Here is a 13,956-nt window from a genome sequence, read left to right as displayed (position 1 = left end):
AGGCCTCGAGCCAACGTCAGGAAGGGGTCCGATGAGGGGCCTGCTATAAAAACCTTCGAGATGGAGGCTTCACATATTGGGGATCTCGGTTGCTTTGTTTTCATGGCAAGTTGTGGTGTTGTTAGGATATTCCTACAGAGCCTGTGACAGTTTCTCAGCGGAAGAACTGGGATCCAGGGTCAGAGACGTCTCCTCTCCTGGAGGAAAATACAAGCCATAGTGGTCTTGCTGGGAAATGTGATAGAGTCCCACAGCTGGGCTTGAGGGGAAGGGCTCAACAGACCTTCCCTGGTTGTCTAGTTGTTAGGATTTGGCGCTCTCACCGCCGCGGCCCAGGTTCAGTTCCCGGTCAGGGAACGAGCTTTTGCCCTCCAGCGGCGGACGTGATTGCAAAATGGCGGACTACGAAAACAAATGCTGATTTCCTCGCCGAGAAGCACGGCCAAATAAATGTTTGCATGTGAAAAAGAACTCCTTCGAGCCGGAGTCGAACCAGCGACCTAAGGATTGCCAATTTGCCTCCTACAGTCCTCCGCTCTACCAGCTGAGCTATCGAAGGCACGCTGGTTGGGGACAGAACCTCAACCTATCAGGTTGCTGAAGCTCCGCCGCTGGCTAAAAGTGCTACTAGCACAGACAGACGTGCTGGCTGTTTCGATAAGTGAAGTAAAGGCAAACCCAGCTTCCCATACCGGGAGCCGAATCCGGGCCGCCTGGGTGAAAACTAGGAATCCTGACTGCTAGACCATATGGGATCTTCCTCCCGCCCTGAGCAGGCCTTTTGGCTTTTAGTGTGTGACCGCCCCCTTTAAGAACATGGGAATGATCCGAAGGGATTGTTTACTGAATTCAATTTCATCAGGCTCACCGGAGGGAGCTCTCATTTGCCTTGCCCAGGGGGTTCAGTTTCCTCCCATTCCTGCGTTGGCATAACAGACACTGTAAACTGGTCGTAAAGCAAGGTCCTTGTGACAGTACTCATGCAATGCATTTGAAAAGACGCATGGTATTGTATGGTAACCGTAATCCCACTGACAAAGCAGCCTATTGTTGGACTGTCAATTTTCTCCTGGAGGAAAATACAAGCCCTAGTGGTCTTGCTGGGAAATGTGGTAGAGTCCCACAGCTGGGCTTGAGGGGAAGGACTCAACAGACCTTCCCTGGTGGTCTAGTGGTTAGGATTCGGCGCTCTCACCGCCGCGGCCCGGGTTCGATTCCCGGTCAGGGAATGAGCTTTTGCCCTCCAGCGGCGGTCGTGATTGCAAAATGGCGGACAACGAAATCAAGTGCTGATGGCCTCGTTGAGAAGCACTGCCAAAGAAATGTTTGTGCGTGAAAATGAACTCCTTCGAGCCGGAGTCGAACCAGTGACCTAAGGATTGCCAACTTGCCTCCTATCGAAGGCACTCTGGTCAAGGACAGAACCTCAACCTATCAGGTTGCTGAAGCTCCGCCGCTGGCTAAAAGTGCTACTAGCACAGACAGACGTGCTGGCTGTTTCGATAAGTGAAGCAAAGGCAACCCCAGCTTCCCATACCGGAAGTCAAACCCGGGCCGCCGCTAGACCATACGGGATCTTCCTCCCGCCTGGAGCAGGCCTTTTGGCTTTTAGTGTGTGACCGCCCCCTTTAAGAACATGGGAATGATCCGTAGGGATTGTTTACTGAATTCAATTTCATCAGGCTCAACGGAGGGAGCTCTCATTTGCCTTGCCCAGGGGGTTCAGTTTCCTCCCATTCTTGCGTTGGCATAACAGACACTGTAAACTGGTCGTAAAGCAAGGTCCTTGTGACAGTACTCATGCAATGCATTTGAAATGACGCATGGTATTGTATGGTAACCGTAATCCCACTGACAAAGCAGCCTATTGTTGGACTGTCAATTTTTAATATTAATCAACCAATCCAATAATAAGAATAACAAAAACTACGGGCTAATAAAACGGAATAATAAAATGGCTATGGGCTGACAGCGAAGCAAAAGAGGCAGAGTGAGCCAGCCAGGAGTCAAACCTAGAATCTTCTGATCCGTAGTCAGACGCGTTATCCATTGCGCCACTGGCCCACCGATCAGCTGTCCTTGAGCTTACACGGGACCTGTTGGTGTTCGACTGGGCAGAGGCCTGTCATGACATCTACTCTTTCTCATGCCATTAACAGGCCTCGAGCCAACGTCAGGAAGGGGTCCGATGAGGGGCCTGCTATAAAAACCTTCGAGATGAAGGCTTCACATATTGGGGATCTCGGTTGCTTTGTTTTCATGGCAAGTTGTGGTGTTGTTAGGATATTCCTACAGAGCCTGTGACAGTTTCTCAGCGGAAGAACTGGGATCCAGGGTCAGAGACGTCTCCTCTCCTGGAGGAAAATACAAGCCATAGTGGTCTTGCTGGGAAATGTGATAGAGTCCCACAGCTGGGCTTGAGGGGAAGGGCTCAACAGACCTTCCCTGGTTGTCTAGTTGTTAGGATTTGGCGCTCTCACCGCCGCGGCCCAGGTTCGGTTCCCGGTCAGGGAACGAGCTTTTGCCCTCCAGCGGCGGACGTGATTGCAAAATGCCGGACTACGAAAACAAATGCTGATTTCCTCGCCGAGAAGCACGGCCAAATAAATGTTTGCATGTGAAAAAGAACTCCTTCGAGCCGGAGTCGAACCAGCGACCTAAGGATTGCCAATTTGCCTCCTACAGTCCTCCGCTCTACCAGCTGAGCTATCGAAGGCACGCTGGTTGGGGACAGAACCTCAACCTATCAGGTTGCTGAAGCTCCGCCGCTGGCTAAAAGTGCTACTAGCACAGACAGACGTGCTGGCTGTTTCGATAAGTGAAGTAAAGGCAAACCCAGCTTCCCATACCGGGAGCCGAATCCGGGCCGCCTGGGTGAAAACTAGGAATCCTGACTGCTAGACCATATGGGATCTTCCTCCCGCCCTGAGCAGGCCTTTTGGCTTTTAGTGTGTGACCGCCCCCTTTAAGAACATGGGAATGATCCGAAGGGATTGTTTACTGAATTCAATTTCATCAGGCTCACCGGAGGGAGCTCTCATTTGCCTTGCCCAGGGGGTTCAGTTTCCTCCCATTCCTGCGTTGGCATAACAGACACTGTAAACTGGTCGTAAAGCAAGGTCCTTGTGACAGTACTCATGCAATGCATTTGAAAAGACGCATGGTATTGTATGGTAACCGTAATCCCACTGACAAAGCAGCCTATTGTTGGACTGTCAATTTTTAATATTAATCAACCAATCCAATAATAAGAATAACAAAAACTACGGGCTAATAAAACGGAATAATAAAATGGCTATGGGCTGACAGCGAAGCAAAAGAGGCAGAGCGAGCCAGCCAGGAGTCAAACCTAGAATCTTCTGATCCGTAGTCAGACGCGTTATCCATTGCGCCACTGGCCCACCGATCAGCTGTCCTTGAGCTTACACGGGACCTGTTGGTGTTCGACTGGGCAGAGGCCTGTCATGACATCTACTCTTTCTCATGCCATTAACAGGCCTCGAGCCAACGTCAGGAAGGGGTCCGATGAGGGGCCTGCTATAAAAACCTTCGAGATGGAGGCTTCACATATTGGGGATCTCGGTTGCTTTGTTTTCATGGCAAGTTGTGGTGTTGTTAGGATATTCCTACAGAGCCTGTGACAGTTTCTCAGCGGAAGAACTGGGATCCAGGGTCAGAGACGTCTCCTCTCCTGGAGGAAAATACAAGCCATAGTGGTCTTGCTGGGAAATGTGATAGAGTCCCACAGCTGGGCTTGAGGGGAAGGGCTCAACAGACCTTCCCTGGTTGTCTAGTTGTTAGGATTTGGCGCTCTCACCGCCGCGGCCCAGGTTCGGTTCCCGGTCAGGGAACGAGCTTTTGCCCTCCAGCGGCGGACGTGATTGCAAAATGGCGGACTACGAAAACAAATGCTGATTTCCTCGCCGAGAAGCACGGCCAAATAAATGTTTGCATGTGAAAAAGAACTCCTTCGAGCCGGAGTTGAACCAGCGACCTAAGGATTGCCAATTTGCCTCCTACAGTCCTCCGCTCTACCAGCTGAGCTATCGAAGGCACGCTGGTTGGGGACAGAACCTCAACCTATCAGGTTGCTGAAGCTCCGCCGCTGGCTAAAAGTGCTACTAGCACAGACAGACGTGCTGGCTGTTTCGATAAGTGAAGTAAAGGCAAACCCAGCTTCCCATACCGGGAGCCGAATCCGGGCCGCCTGGGTGAAAACTAGGAATCCTGACTGCTAGACCATATGGGATCTTCCTCCCGCCCTGAGCAGGCCTTTTGGCTTTTAGTGTGTGACCGCCCCCTTTAAGAACATGGGAATGATCCGAAGGGATTGTTTACTGAATTCAATTTCATCAGGCTCACCGGAGGGAGCTCTCATTTGCCTTGCCCAGGGGGTTCAGTTTCCTCCCATTCCTGCGTTGGCATAACAGACACTGTAAACTGGTCGTAAAGCAAGGTCCTTGTGACAGTACTCATGCAATGCATTTTAAAAAAAGCTTGGTATTGTATGGTAACCGTAATCCCACTGACAAAGCAGCCTATTGTTGGACTGTCAATTTTCTCCTGGAGGAAAATACAAGCCCTAGTGGTCTTGCTGGGAAATGTGGTAGAGTCCCACAGCCGGGCTTGAGGGGAAGGACTCAACAGACCTTCCCTGGTGGTCTAGTGGTTAGGATTCGGTGCTCTCACCGCCGCGGCCCGGGTTCGATTCCCGGTCAGGGAATGAGCTTTTGCCCTCCAGCGGCGGTCGTGATTGCAAAATGGTGGACAACGAAATCAAGTGCTGATGGCCTCGTCGAGAATGCATTTGAAAAGACGCATGGTATTGTATGGTAACCGTAATCCCACTGACAAAGCAGCCTATTGTTGGACTGTCAATTTTTAATATTAATCAACCAATCCAATAATAATAATAACAAAAACTACGGGCTAATAAAACGGAATAATAAAATGGCTATGGGCTGACAGCGAAGCAAAAGAGGCAGAGCGAGCCAGCCAGGAGTCGAACCTAGAATCTTCTGATCCGTAGTCAGACGCGTTATCCATTGCGCCACTGGCCCACCGATCAGGTGTCCTTGAGCTTACACGGGACCTGTTGGTGTTCGACTGGGCAGAGGCCTGTCATGACATCTACTCTTTCTCATGCCATTAACAGGCCTCGAGCCAACGTCAGGAAGGGGTCCGATGAGGGGCCTGCTATAAAAACCTTCGAGATGGAGGCTTCACATATTGGGGATCTCGGTTGCTTTGTTTTCATGGCAAGTTGTGGTGTTGTTAGGATATTCCTACAGAGCCTGTGACAGTTTCTCAGCGGAAGAACTGGGATCCAGGGTCAGAGACGTCTCCTCTCCTGGAGGAAAATACAAGCCATAGTGGTCTTGCTGGGAAATGTGATAGAGTCCCACAGCTGGGCTTGAGGGGAAGGGCTCAACAGACCTTCCCTGGTTGTCTAGTTGTTAGGATTTGGCGCTCTCACCGCCGCGGCCCAGGTTCAGTTCCCGGTCAGGGAACGAGCTTTTGCCCTCCAGCGGCGGACGTGATTGCAAAATGGCGGACTACGAAAACAAATGCTGATTTCCTCGCCGAGAAGCACGGCCAAATAAATGTTTGCATGTGAAAAAGAACTCCTTCGAGCCGGAGTCGAACCAGCGACCTAAGGATTGCCAATTTGCCTCCTACAGTCCTCCGCTCTACCAGCTGAGCTATCGAAGGCACGCTGGTTGGGGACAGAACCTCAACCTATCAGGTTGCTGAAGCTCCGCCGCTGGCTAAAAGTGCTACTAGCACAGACAGACGTGCTGGCTGTTTCGATAAGTGAAGTAAAGGCAAACCCAGCTTCCCATACCGGGAGCCGAATCCGGGCCGCCTGGGTGAAAACTAGGAATCCTGACTGCTAGACCATATGGGATCTTCCTCCCGCCCTGAGCAGGCCTTTTGGCTTTTAGTGTGTGACCGCCCCCTTTAAGAACATGGGAATGATCCGAAGGGATTGTTTACTGAATTCAATTTCATCAGGCTCACCGGAGGGAGCTCTCATTTGCCTTGCCCAGGGGGTTCAGTTTCCTCCCATTCCTGCGTTGGCATAACAGACACTGTAAACTGGTCGTAAAGCAAGGTCCTTGTGACAGTACTCATGCAATGCATTTGAAAAGACGCATGGTATTGTATGGTAACCGTAATCCCACTGACAAAGCAGCCTATTGTTGGACTGTCAATTTTCTCCTGGAGGAAAATACAAGCCCTAGTGGTCTTGCTGGGAAATGTGGTAGAGTCCCACAGCCGGGCTTGAGGGGAAGGACTCAACAGACCTTCCCTGGTGGTCTAGTGGTTAGGATTCGGCGCTCTCACCGCCGCGGCCCGGGTTCGATTCCCGGTCAGGGAATGAGCTTTTGCCCTCCAGCGGCGGTCGTGATTGCAAAATGGCGGACAACGAAATCAAGTGCTGATGGCCTCGTTGAGAAGCACTGCCAAAGAAATGTTTGTGCGTGAAAATGAACTCCTTCGAGCCGGAGTCGAACCAGTGACCTAAGGATTGCCAACTTGCCTCCTATCGAAGGCACTCTGGTCAAGGACAGAACCTCAACCTATCAGGTTGCTGAAGCTCCGCCGCTGGCTAAAAGTGCTACTAGCACAGACAGACGTGCTGGCTGTTTCGATAAGTGAAGCAAAGGCAACCCCAGCTTCCCATACCGGAAGTCAAACCCGGGCCGCCGCTAGACCATACGGGATCTTCCTCCCGCCTGGAGCAGGCCTTTTGGCTTTTAGTGTGTGACCGCCCCCTTTAAGAACATGGGAATGATCCGTAGGGATTGTTTACTGAATTCAATTTCATCAGGCTCACCGGAGGGAGCTCTCATTTGCCTTGCCCAGGGGGTTCAGTTTCCTCCCATTCCTGCGTTGGCATAACAGACACTGTAAACTGGTCGTAAAGCAAGGTCCTTGTGACAGCACTCATGCAATGCATTTTAAAAAAAGCTTGGTATTGTATGGTAACCGTAATCCCACTGACAAAGCAGCCTATTGTTGGACTGTCAATTTTCTCCTGGAGGAAAATACAAGCCCTAGTGGTCTTGCTGGGAAATGTGGTAGAGTCCCACAGCCGGGCTTGAGGGGAAGGACTCAACAGACCTTCCCTGGTGGTCTAGTGGTTAGGATTCGGTGCTCTCACCGCCGCGGCCCGGGTTCGATTCCCGGTCAGGGAATGAGCTTTTGCCCTCCAGCGGCGGTCGTGATTGCAAAATGGTGGACAACGAAATCAAGTGCTGATGGCCTCGTCGAGAATGCATTTGAAAAGACGCATGGTATTGTATGGTAACCGTAATCCCACTGACAAAGCAGCCTATTGTTGGACTGTCAATTTTTAATATTAATCAACCAATCCAATAATAATAATAACAAAAACTACGGGCTAATAAAACGGAATAATAAAATGGCTATGGGCTGACAGCGAAGCAAAAGAGGCAGAGCGAGCCAGCCAGGAGTCGAACCTAGAATCTTCTGATCCGTAGTCAGACGCGTTATCCATTGCGCCACTGGCCCACCGATCAGGTGTCCTTGAGCTTACACGGGACCTGTTGGTGTTCGACTGGGCAGAGGCCTGTCATGACATCTACTCTTTCTCATGCCATTAACAGGCCTCGAGCCAACGTCAGGAAGGGGTCCGATGAGGGGCCTGCTATAAAAACCTTCGAGATGGAGGCTTCACATATTGGGGATCTCGGTTGCTTTGTTTTCATGGCAAGTTGTGGTGTTGTTAGGATATTCCTACAGAGCCTGTGACAGTTTCTCAGCGGAAGAACTGGGATCCAGGGTCAGAGACGTCTCCTCTCCTGGAGGAAAATACAAGCCATAGTGGTCTTGCTGGGAAATGTGATAGAGTCCCACAGCTGGGCTTGAGGGGAAGGGCTCAACAGACCTTCCCTGGTTGTCTAGTTGTTAGGATTTGGCGCTCTCACCGCCGCGGCCCAGGTTCAGTTCCCGGTCAGGGAACGAGCTTTTGCCCTCCAGCGGCGGACGTGATTGCAAAATGGCGGACTACGAAAACAAATGCTGATTTCCTCGCCGAGAAGCACGGCCAAATAAATGTTTGCATGTGAAAAAGAACTCCTTCGAGCCGGAGTCGAACCAGCGACCTAAGGATTGCCAATTTGCCTCCTACAGTCCTCCGCTCTACCAGCTGAGCTATCGAAGGCACGCTGGTTGGGGACAGAACCTCAACCTATCAGGTTGCTGAAGCTCCGCCGCTGGCTAAAAGTGCTACTAGCACAGACAGACGTGCTGGCTGTTTCGATAAGTGAAGTAAAGGCAAACCCAGCTTCCCATACCGGGAGCCGAATCCGGGCCGCCTGGGTGAAAACTAGGAATCCTGACTGCTAGACCATATGGGATCTTCCTCCCGCCCTGAGCAGGCCTTTTGGCTTTTAGTGTGTGACCGCCCCCTTTAAGAACATGGGAATGATCCGAAGGGATTGTTTACTGAATTCAATTTCATCAGGCTCACCGGAGGGAGCTCTCATTTGCCTTGCCCAGGGGGTTCAGTTTCCTCCCATTCCTGCGTTGGCATAACAGACACTGTAAACTGGTCGTAAAGCAAGGTCCTTGTGACAGTACTCATGCAATGCATTTGAAAAGACGCATGGTATTGTATGGTAACCGTAATCCCACTGACAAAGCAGCCTATTGTTGGACTGTCAATTTTCTCCTGGAGGAAAATACAAGCCCTAGTGGTCTTGCTGGGAAATGTGGTAGAGTCCCACAGCTGGGCTTGAGGGGAAAGACTCAACAGACCTTCCCTGGTGGTCTAGTGGTTAGGATTCGGCGCTCTCACCGCCGCGGCCCGGGTTCGATTCCCGGTCAGGGAATGAGCTTTTGCCCTCCAGCGGCGGTCGTGATTGCAAAATGGCGGACAACGAAATCAAGTGCTGATGGCCTCGTTGAGAAGCACTGCCAAAGAAATGTTTGTGCGTGAAAATGAACTCCTTCGAGCCGGAGTCGAACCAGTGACCTAAGGATTGCCAACTTGCCTCCTATCGAAGGCACTCTGGTCAAGGACAGAACCTCAACCTATCAGGTTGCTGAAGCTCCGCCGCTGGCTAAAAGTGCTACTAGCACAGACAGACGTGCTGGCTGTTTCGATAAGTGAAGCAAAGGCAACCCCAGCTTCCCATACCGGAAGTCAAACCCGGGCCGCCGCTAGACCATACGGGATCTTCCTCCCGCCTGGAGCAGGCCTTTTGGCTTTTAGTGTGTGACCGCCCCCTTTAAGAACATGGGAATGATCCGTAGGGATTGTTTACTGAATTCAATTTCATCAGGCTCAACGGAGGGAGCTCTCATTTGCCTTGCCCAGGGGGTTCAGTTTCCTCCCATTCCTGCGTTGGCATAACAGACACTGTAAACTGGTCGTAAAGCAAGGTCCTTGTGACAGTACTCATGCAATGCATTTGAAATGACGCATGGTATTGTATGGTAACCGTAATCCCACTGACAAAGCAGCCTATTGTTGGACTGTCAATTTTTAATATTAATCAACCAATCCAATAATAAGAATAACAAAAACTACGGGCTAATAAAACGGAATAATAAAATGGCTATGGGCTGACAGCGAAGCAAAAGAGGCAGAGTGAGCCAGCCAGGAGTCAAACCTAGAATCTTCTGATCCGTAGTCAGACGCGTTATCCATTGCGCCACTGGCCCACCGATCAGCTGTCCTTGAGCTTACACGGGACCTGTTGGTGTTCGACTGGGCAGAGGCCTGTCATGACATCTACTCTTTCTCATGCCATTAACAGGCCTCGAGCCAACGTCAGGAAGGGGTCCGATGAGGGGCCTGCTATAAAAACCTTCGAGATGAAGGCTTCACATATTGGGGATCTCGGTTGCTTTGTTTTCATGGCAAGTTGTGGTGTTGTTAGGATATTCCTACAGAGCCTGTGACAGTTTCTCAGCGGAAGAACTGGGATCCAGGGTCAGAGACGTCTCCTCTCCTGGAGGAAAATACAAGCCATAGTGGTCTTGCTGGGAAATGTGATAGAGTCCCACAGCTGGGCTTGAGGGGAAGGGCTCAACAGACCTTCCCTGGTTGTCTAGTTGTTAGGATTTGGCGCTCTCACCGCCGCGGCCCAGGTTCGGTTCCCGGTCAGGGAACGAGCTTTTGCCCTCCAGCGGCGGACGTGATTGCAAAATGCCGGACTACGAAAACAAATGCTGATTTCCTCGCCGAGAAGCACGGCCAAATAAATGTTTGCATGTGAAAAAGAACTCCTTCGAGCCGGAGTCGAACCAGCGACCTAAGGATTGCCAATTTGCCTCCTACAGTCCTCCGCTCTACCAGCTGAGCTATCGAAGGCACGCTGGTTGGGGACAGAACCTCAACCTATCAGGTTGCTGAAGCTCCGCCGCTGGCTAAAAGTGCTACTAGCACAGACAGACGTGCTGGCTGTTTCGATAAGTGAAGTAAAGGCAAACCCAGCTTCCCATACCGGGAGCCGAATCCGGGCCGCCTGGGTGAAAACTAGGAATCCTGACTGCTAGACCATATGGGATCTTCCTCCCGCCCTGAGCAGGCCTTTTGGCTTTTAGTGTGTGACCGCCCCCTTTAAGAACATGGGAATGATCCGAAGGGATTGTTTACTGAATTCAATTTCATCAGGCTCACCGGAGGGAGCTCTCATTTGCCTTGCCCAGGGGGTTCAGTTTCCTCCCATTCCTGCGTTGGCATAACAGACACTGTAAACTGGTCGTAAAGCAAGGTCCTTGTGACAGTACTCATGCAATGCATTTGAAAAGACGCATGGTATTGTATGGTAACCGTAATCCCACTGACAAAGCAGCCTATTGTTGGACTGTCAATTTTCTCCTGGAGGAAAATACAAGCCCTAGTGGTCTTGCTGGGAAATGTGGTAGAGTCCCACAGCTGGGCTTGAGGGGAAGGACTCAACAGACCTTCCCTGGTGGTCTAGTGGTTAGGATTCGGCGCTCTCACCGCCGCGGCCCGGGTTCGATTCCCGGTCAGGGAATGAGCTTTTGCCCTCCAGCGGCGGTCGTGATTGCAAAATGGCGGACAACGAAATCAAGTGCTGATGGCCTCGTTGAGAAGCACTGCCAAAGAAATGTTTGTGCGTGAAAATGAACTCCTTCGAGCCGGAGTCGAACCAGTGACCTAAGGATTGCCAACTTGCCTCCTATCGAAGGCACTCTGGTCAAGGACAGAACCTCAACCTATCAGGTTGCTGAAGCTCCGCCGCTGGCTAAAAGTGCTACTAGCACAGACAGACGTGCTGGCTGTTTCGATAAGTGAAGCAAAGGCAACCCCAGCTTCCCATACCGGAAGTCAAACCCGGGCCGCCGCTAGACCATACGGGATCTTCCTCCCGCCTGGAGCAGGCTTTTTGGCTTTTAGTGTGTGACCGCCCCCTTTAAGAACATGGGAATGATCCGTAGGGATTGTTTACTGAATTCAATTTCATCAGGCTCAACGGAGGGAGCTCTCATTTGCCTTGCCCAGGGGGTTCAGTTTCCTCCCATTCCTGCGTTGGCATAACAGACACTGTAAACTGGTCGTAAAGCAAGGTCCTTGTAACAGTACTCATGCAATGCATTTGAAATGACGCATGGTATTGTATGGTAACCGTAATCCCACTGACAAAGCAGCCTATTGTTGGACTGTCAATTTTTAATATTAATCAACCAATCCAATAATAAGAATAACAAAAACTACGGGCTAATAAAACGGAATAATAAAATGGCTATGGGCTGACAGCGAAGCAAAAGAGGCAGAGTGAGCCAGCCAGGAGTCAAACCTAGAATCTTCTGATCCGTAGTCAGACGCGTTATCCATTGCGCCACTGGCCCACCGATCAGCTGTCCTTGAGCTTACACGGGACCTGTTGGTGTTCGACTGGGCAGAGGCCTGTCATGACATCTACTCTTTCTCATGCCATTAACAGGCCTCGAGCCAACGTCAGGAAGGGGTCCGATGAGGGGCCTGCTATAAAAACCTTCGAGATGAAGGCTTCACATATTGGGGATCTCGGTTGCTTTGTTTTCATGGCAAGTTGTGGTGTTGTTAGGATATTCCTACAGAGCCTGTGACAGTTTCTCAGCGGAAGAACTGGGATCCAGGGTCAGAGACGTCTCCTCTCCTGGAGGAAAATACAAGCCATAGTGGTCTTGCTGGGAAATGTGATAGAGTCCCACAGCTGGGCTTGAGGGGAAGGGCTCAACAGACCTTCCCTGGTTGTCTAGTTGTTAGGATTTGGCGCTCTCACCGCCGCGGCCCAGGTTCGGTTCCCGGTCAGGGAACGAGCTTTTGCCCTCCAGCGGCGGACGTGATTGCAAAATGGCGGACTACGAAAACAAATGCTGATTTCCTCGCCGAGAAGCACGGCCAAATAAATGTTTGCATGTGAAAAAGAAGTCCTTCGAGCCGGAGTCGAACCAGCGACCTAAGGATTGCCAATTTGCCTCCTACAGTCCTCCGCTCTACCAGCTGAGCTATCGAAGGCACGCTGGTTGGGGACAGAACCTCAACCTATCAGGTTGCTGAAGCTCCGCCGCTGGCTAAAAGTGCTACTAGCACAGACAGACGTGCTGGCTGTTTCGATAAGTGAAGTAAAGGCAAACCCAGCTTCCCATACCGGGAGCCGAATCCGGGCCGCCTGGGTGAAAACTAGGAATCCTGACTGCTAGACCATATGGGATCTTCCTCCCGCCCTGAGCAGGCCTTTTGGCTTTTAGTGTGTGACCGCCCCCTTTAAGAACATGGGAATGATCCGAAGGGATTGTTTACTGAATTCAATTTCATCAGGCTCACCGGAGGGAGCTCTCATTTGCCTTGCCCAGGGGGTTCAGTTTCCTCCCATTCCTGCGTTGGCATAACAGACACTGTAAACTGGTCGTAAAGCAAGGTCCTTGTGACAGTACTCATGCAATGCATTTGAAAAGACGCATGGTATTGTATGGTAACCGTAATCCCACTGACAAAGCAGCCTATTGTTGGACTGTCAATTTTCTCCTGGAGGAAAATACAAGCCCTAGTGGTCTTGCTGGGAAATGTGGTAGAGTCCCACAGCCGGGCTTGAGGGGAAGGACTCAACAGACCTTCCCTGGTGGTCTAGTGGTTAGGATTCGGCGCTCTCACCGCCGCGGCCCGGGTTCGATTCCCGGTCAGGGAATGAGCTTTTGCCCTCCAGCGGCGGTCGTGATTGCAAAATGGCGGACAACGAAATCAAGTGCTGATGGCCTCGTCGAGAAGCACTGCCAAAGAAATGTTTGCGCGTGAAAATGAACTCCTTCGAGCCTGAGTCGAACCAGTGACCTAAGGATTGCCAACTTGCCTCCTATCGAAGGCACTCTGGTCAGGGACAGAACCTCAACCTATCAGGTTGCTGAAGCTCCGCCGCTGGCTAAAAGTGCTACTAGCACAGACAGACGTGCTGGCTGTTTCGATAAGTGAAGCAAAGGCAACCCCAGCTTCCCATACCGGAAGTCAAACCCGGGCCGCCGCTAGACCATATGGGATCGTCCTCCCGCCTGGAGCAGGCCTTTTGGCTTTTAGTGTGTGACCGCCCCCTTTAAGAACATGGGAATGATCCGTAGGGATTGTTTACTGAATTCAATTTCATCAGGCTCACCGGAGGGAGCTCTCATTTGCCTTGCCCAGGGGGTTCAGTTTCCTCCCATTCCTGCGTTGGCATAACAGACACTGTAAACTGGTCGTAAAGCAAGGTCCTTGTGACAGTACTCATGCAATGCATTTGAAAAGACGCATGGTATTGTATGGTAACCGTAATCCCACTGACAAAGCAGCCTATTGTTGGACTGTCAATTTTTAATATTAATCAACCAATCCAATAATAAGAATAACAAAAACTACGGGCTAATAAAACGGAATAATAAAATGGCTATGGGCTGACAGCGAAGCAAAAGAGGCAGAGTGAGCCAGCCAGGAGTCAA

The 13,956-nt window shown here is 51.1% G+C and overlaps 16 non-coding genes across 16 annotated transcripts; 7 read left to right on the top strand and 9 right to left on the bottom strand.

The window, feature by feature from the left end:
* Nucleotides 1–472: 472 nt before the first annotated feature.
* Nucleotides 473–559, bottom strand: trnay-gua (transfer RNA tyrosine (anticodon GUA)). Its single transcript is given in 2 exon segments — nt 473–508; nt 523–559. It is a non-coding gene; the product is annotated as a tRNA-Tyr (tRNA).
* A 598-nt stretch (nt 560–1,157) lies between these two features.
* On the top strand, nt 1,158–1,229 carry trnae-cuc (transfer RNA glutamic acid (anticodon CUC)). Its single transcript has one exon. It is a non-coding gene; the product is annotated as a tRNA-Glu (tRNA).
* A 1,400-nt stretch (nt 1,230–2,629) lies between these two features.
* trnay-gua (transfer RNA tyrosine (anticodon GUA)) lies at nt 2,630–2,716 on the bottom strand. The gene is given in 2 exon segments: nt 2,630–2,665; nt 2,680–2,716. It is a non-coding gene; the product is annotated as a tRNA-Tyr (tRNA).
* Nucleotides 2,717–3,966: 1,250 nt separating this feature from the next.
* On the bottom strand, nt 3,967–4,053 carry trnay-gua (transfer RNA tyrosine (anticodon GUA)). Its single transcript is given in 2 exon segments — nt 3,967–4,002; nt 4,017–4,053. It is a non-coding gene; the product is annotated as a tRNA-Tyr (tRNA).
* A 598-nt stretch (nt 4,054–4,651) lies between these two features.
* Nucleotides 4,652–4,723, top strand: trnae-cuc (transfer RNA glutamic acid (anticodon CUC)). Its single transcript has one exon. It is a non-coding gene; the product is annotated as a tRNA-Glu (tRNA).
* A 264-nt stretch (nt 4,724–4,987) lies between these two features.
* Nucleotides 4,988–5,060, bottom strand: trnar-acg (transfer RNA arginine (anticodon ACG)). Its single transcript has one exon. It is a non-coding gene; the product is annotated as a tRNA-Arg (tRNA).
* Nucleotides 5,061–5,625: 565 nt separating this feature from the next.
* On the bottom strand, nt 5,626–5,712 carry trnay-gua (transfer RNA tyrosine (anticodon GUA)). The gene is given in 2 exon segments: nt 5,626–5,661; nt 5,676–5,712. It is a non-coding gene; the product is annotated as a tRNA-Tyr (tRNA).
* Nucleotides 5,713–6,310: 598 nt separating this feature from the next.
* trnae-cuc (transfer RNA glutamic acid (anticodon CUC)) lies at nt 6,311–6,382 on the top strand. Its single transcript has one exon. It is a non-coding gene; the product is annotated as a tRNA-Glu (tRNA).
* A 748-nt stretch (nt 6,383–7,130) lies between these two features.
* Nucleotides 7,131–7,202, top strand: trnae-cuc (transfer RNA glutamic acid (anticodon CUC)). The gene has a single exon. It is a non-coding gene; the product is annotated as a tRNA-Glu (tRNA).
* Nucleotides 7,203–7,466: 264 nt separating this feature from the next.
* On the bottom strand, nt 7,467–7,539 carry trnar-acg (transfer RNA arginine (anticodon ACG)). The gene has a single exon. It is a non-coding gene; the product is annotated as a tRNA-Arg (tRNA).
* Nucleotides 7,540–8,104: 565 nt separating this feature from the next.
* On the bottom strand, nt 8,105–8,191 carry trnay-gua (transfer RNA tyrosine (anticodon GUA)). The gene is given in 2 exon segments: nt 8,105–8,140; nt 8,155–8,191. It is a non-coding gene; the product is annotated as a tRNA-Tyr (tRNA).
* Nucleotides 8,192–8,789: 598 nt separating this feature from the next.
* trnae-cuc (transfer RNA glutamic acid (anticodon CUC)) lies at nt 8,790–8,861 on the top strand. Its single transcript has one exon. It is a non-coding gene; the product is annotated as a tRNA-Glu (tRNA).
* Nucleotides 8,862–10,261: 1,400 nt separating this feature from the next.
* On the bottom strand, nt 10,262–10,348 carry trnay-gua (transfer RNA tyrosine (anticodon GUA)). The gene is given in 2 exon segments: nt 10,262–10,297; nt 10,312–10,348. It is a non-coding gene; the product is annotated as a tRNA-Tyr (tRNA).
* Nucleotides 10,349–10,946: 598 nt separating this feature from the next.
* Nucleotides 10,947–11,018, top strand: trnae-cuc (transfer RNA glutamic acid (anticodon CUC)). The gene has a single exon. It is a non-coding gene; the product is annotated as a tRNA-Glu (tRNA).
* A 1,400-nt stretch (nt 11,019–12,418) lies between these two features.
* trnay-gua (transfer RNA tyrosine (anticodon GUA)) lies at nt 12,419–12,505 on the bottom strand. Its single transcript is given in 2 exon segments — nt 12,419–12,454; nt 12,469–12,505. It is a non-coding gene; the product is annotated as a tRNA-Tyr (tRNA).
* A 598-nt stretch (nt 12,506–13,103) lies between these two features.
* On the top strand, nt 13,104–13,175 carry trnae-cuc (transfer RNA glutamic acid (anticodon CUC)). The gene has a single exon. It is a non-coding gene; the product is annotated as a tRNA-Glu (tRNA).
* The last annotated feature ends 781 nt before the right edge of the window (nt 13,176–13,956 follow it).

The sequence above is a fragment of the Rhinichthys klamathensis genome, unplaced genomic scaffold (genome assembly GCF_029890125.1).
Source record: "Rhinichthys klamathensis goyatoka isolate OS25496 unplaced genomic scaffold, OSU_Roscu_1.1 h1tg000562l_1, whole genome shotgun sequence".
Classification (NCBI taxonomy): Eukaryota; Metazoa; Chordata; class Actinopteri; order Cypriniformes; family Leuciscidae; genus Rhinichthys; species Rhinichthys klamathensis.
This window is presented reverse-complemented; position numbering and strand designations above follow the sequence as displayed.